Source organism: Haliotis rufescens, unplaced genomic scaffold, assembly GCF_023055435.1.
Source record: "Haliotis rufescens isolate VD_foot unplaced genomic scaffold, xgHalRufe1.0.p SCAF_3, whole genome shotgun sequence".
Lineage (NCBI taxonomy): Eukaryota > Metazoa > Mollusca > Gastropoda > Lepetellida > Haliotidae > Haliotis > Haliotis rufescens.
The window spans coordinates 53,190,138-53,194,805 of NW_025964001.1; the positions used below are offsets into that span (position 1 = coordinate 53,190,138).

At 36.9% G+C, this 4,668-nt stretch overlaps 1 non-coding gene across 1 annotated transcript; it reads left to right on the forward strand.

The window, feature by feature from the left end:
* The first annotated feature begins 3,476 nt into the window (after positions 1–3,476).
* Positions 3,477–3,548, forward strand: Trnas-gga. The gene has a single exon. It is a non-coding gene; the product is annotated as a tRNA-Ser (tRNA).
* Positions 3,549–4,668: the final 1,120 nt, after the last annotated feature.

The following is a 4,668-nucleotide window of genomic DNA, read 5'->3' on the forward strand; positions in this document are numbered from 1 at the left end:
TGTGTGGGGGTGTTTTTGTATGGGTATGTAGTGTGTGCAACACGTGTTTGTGTCTGTATCTGTGTGTGTGTGTGTATGTGTGAATGTATATGTGTGCGTGTGCGTGCGTGCGTGCGTGCGTGTGTGTGTGTGTTTGTGTTTGTGTGTCTATGCTGATGAGGCCCAATCTGAGGTTTCTTAGATAGTTACTAGTCTTTTCATCAGAATTTAACAAAGTATGTTGTAATTTCATTACAGTGCTTGTTGTTTGTTGGAATTACTTTAATCCTCTTAAACCCCCAGAGGAAGTTATGCTTTCAGGGGATTATTGTCCGTCTCAAATTAGTGATAAAAAATGAAAAACGTATTATCTACGAAGAATATACTTTTGTCTTTGTTGGACATACTTTTGTCTACGTAGAAGATACGTTTATCTAATGTATTTGCTACATTCTAATTCGTATATCTACAGGTTTGTGTTTCTATTTTATCTTTTAAAATATCTTACTTTGTTCATTTGTTACATTTTGCATAACCTTTAATTGCTCATATCAGCATTTTTGTGGGACCTCTCACAAAGTAGTGTCACTCATCTTTCACTTGGAACTATATGTAGAAGTGCAGTCATAGATCTGATACCAATGACATATAGAGGTCGTATTTACTGGCATACATACATGCATACATACATACATACATACATACATACATACATACATACATACATACATACATACATACATACATACATACATGCATAAACACATACACAAACACACACATACATACATACCTATGTGTGTATGTGTTTGTATGTATGTGTGTATGTATGTGTGTGTGTGTGTGTGTGTATACTGATGAGGGCATAGTATCGGAGATAAATATAATTTGGTTTCTTAGTTAGTCACTATTCTTTTCATTGGAATGTTAAGATGGTATACTATAACTTCAATATTGTATTACAGTGCTTGATGTTAGCTGGAATTATTTAAATCCTCTTAAACCCCCAGAGAAGATTATCCTCTGAGGTAATTTTTGTCCGTATATATGTCACAAATTAGTGATAACTTATGAAAAACGTAATTATCTGTTTCGAAAATTATGTACCGCATTATACGTGAGGTACCAAATTTGGCATCAAGGTTGCTTGGCGCAATCAATCAACGACTGTTGAGTTTAATGATCTTAGAGTACTCTTCGTATAAGGTCAAAGAGAATATTTACGTTAGTGACAAAACCCTTTTCATTATAGATTTTCCATCCTTTCAATTTTGATCAAAACAAATATATTTCAGCAATAATTGATTGCAACAAATTTTATTATACATTCTGATGCTCTTTGAAACTCAACAAGACATGCCCGAAGATACCGGATATTATTTTTGTATGCTTTGAATTATGATTTCGTGCCGTTATCATGATGGATTCTGTTTTTGTTGTTGGGGCAAGGAGTTATTATCCCAGCAAAAGTTGTTAGTAAGTTGTTGTTAGTTCTTCATGACATATGAAAGGAATCCAGACAGTTACATTTATTCATTTATTTCATTAAATATACTTCTTGTTATGAAAGGAAATATTTTAGGCTATATTAATTATCCATATGTTAATCATATATTGCTACAAATATTGCATAAGTTAACATGGTTTGCATTTATTTATTATTATTTCTTTATCTGTGAGAAGTTCACAGAGATCGAGAATACACAATATCTAATAGTATATGCAATGTAGGTAAAAAATATCCACGCCCCTCTTTTGATATTAATAAAAACATTGGATATAATGTTATGTATTAAGTATTCTCCTTTCCCATGCATGGGAAATCTATGCTGCATTTGCTGACGACTGTTTTTTTTCATTTGACATTGCACAGGAGATTTGTCACTCATTTGATGTATTTGAATTCTTCGTCAAAATATAATACAAAACACACAGAGTATTTCTCAAATAAATAAGAAAACTAAGTTCATTCTAGTAATTAATCCTCTTCTGGACAACCATAGAAATGAAATTCCAATGCGTTTATATATACATATAATTATACAACAATTCACGATAACGACCTCAATCCTCCCCCACACCCATACTTTAATGACAATTGTACGATAAACCCTGTACCAACTCTGACAAGGATAGGTTCTAGTCATTTAACGCCTTTGGCACTAAACTTATAAGGTTATTACAATTTACGTAAAAAGTTATTACATTTTACCACAAGTTTAGATTATTACAATTTACGTCAATTTTTATTACAATTTGCGTATTACAATTTACGTCAAATTTTATTACAATTTACGTTGTTATTACAATTTACGTCAAAATTATTACAATTTGCTGCAAGTATTACAATTTACCTTTTTATTACAATTTACGTCGTAACAAAGCCTCTTTTCCGCTGGTGGCCAACTGACTACCAGTTCATCATCATCCAAGTGTAACACTAGACGGAAGCAGAACAGTTGCCGTGGCCTCATGGAGTCATCAGAATCAACTGATCAACACCCAAGTACAATGATGAACTTGACACGTGTTCCTAGAATATACATGGCCTTAAATCGAAACGTTTGCTTGATTTAAAATATGTGTTTAAATGCAAACCAACTATTGAAAAATGTATTTCAGCTGATGGCCTATTTCATAGTGACGCCAAACGATTCGATAATCTCGGACGTTGGTCTGGCGGGTGACAGTGTTTTTTTTAACAATACATATTTAGCTTACTTCGAAAGAGTATTACAACACTGGGAAAATTGCTTTCTCAAAAGAAGATTCGCCTGCAAATTATACATTCATATCCCATCCAGTAAGTAGTATTGTTGACTACTTTCTCATTTTAAGTGACATTTTTCACAATGTCTTCGATTTAATTTCATCTGCTTCATATTCAGATCTATGAATAACGATTCTGAGTGACAAAATAAACTCTCAAGAGGGATGACTTCAATTTTCAAAAAGTCAACTTTACCTCTTTCTCGAGCACTGTTCCTTCAGCTCCAGCCTTTGATGTTTTCATTTCACAACAATTGAGGTGCAATCGAGGATATGATCGTTCTACGAAGATTTCAAAGAACGTCATGTGACTCTTTCCCAAAGGTTGTTCGTTCACTGTTACAACGTTCAAGGCCTCAGTAATGCCTTCAAAATGTTTAATTGCGGGGACGTGGAGGTTTTTTTTCAAGTGATTGTGAGTGAAATTGAGATTGGTTTTACGCCGCTTTTAGCAATATTCCAGCAATATCACGGCGGGGGACACCAGAAATGGGCTTCACAGATTGTACCCATGTCGGGATTCGAAACCGGGTCTTCGGCGTGACGAGCGAACGCTCTAACCACTAGGCTACCCGACCGCCCCTCAAGTGAACTGTTGACATGGCTTTGCATTTGTTTGTGACGGATGTCAACGGCGTTGAAGGATACGCTCATGTTTTAGCGTAATACGTAATCGTCAACACGTAATTATGACGTACGTGGTACATATACCTACAACCTCCCAGACCGCCTCCGTGGCCTAGTGGTAGAGCGTCCGCCCGGAGAGCGGAAGGTCCTGGGTTCGATCCCCGGCCGCGACATACCAAAAGACGTTTAAAGATGGTACTTGTTGTTACCCTGTCTGGCGCTCGGCATTAAGGGGTTAAAACAAGGACTGGTCGGCTCGGAGTCAGTATACTGTGTCTGAGTTGGGTATTCATGTTAAAACTGCGACATGGTATCTCAGTGTGCTAGCACTATAAATCGGCATCAGTCCTGACAAGTACAAGCAGCCACACACACACACATACACGTGCATGCATTTCGCTATATAAGTGCAATAATCTTGGATGCGACGTTTAACCAAACTTCACCTCACCTCACCTTACAACCTCCCAGGCCAATATAGACTTTGAACTTGCCAAGAGGAAGATAGATGGCAATGTGGTGAAGTAAGAATATGTACTTAACACAGTAATATCACTTTATAATGTTTCCGAATGTTGATACATTATACGTACCTACATGTGATAATGTTAAGATAGTCATTAAATCAGTGCTCATTTGAGTAATAATGTATGTGTGGGTTAACTACACATCAGATGGTAAATTATCATTTCTTTATCCTTTATGTATGTATTCCCGTACGATTTCACTCCAAACGTCAACATGGAGCTCTTTCGTACATATTGGCCCAACGAAGTGAAGGCAAGTCAGGTAATAGCGTGATATCAATGAAGTTTAACCGCTGCGACCACCATTTGAACACAACAAGAGGGAAACGACTCCACCTTTTCGCGTATTCAGGTTCTGATTTCCAAAAGCTCACCCTACTATTAGGGGGCACGTGTGGCCCAGTCGTCCTTGGACATGCCAGAAACCTGTAATTGTGGGTTCGAATCCCGGTTCGCCCCGATTATGTTTCTAGGTTTGTCAGCGCCATACCCATGCTCGTGGGTTTCACCGAAGTGGTAAACGTCTGAGACCTGCATGACTTCTGGCTTTCCTCCTACATTAAGCTGACACGCCGTGATATAACTGGAATACTGTTAAAAGCGGCTTTAAACCCAACTCACTCACTTACTCTACTATTATGGACTAAACATAAATTTAACGAGATGAGGAGTATTAGTAGTATTAAGTAACCACACTGAATTATTAATTGTGAAATTAGTTGTTTTTTATTAAGACATGTGTTATGTGGGAGTCTCATCTCTAACT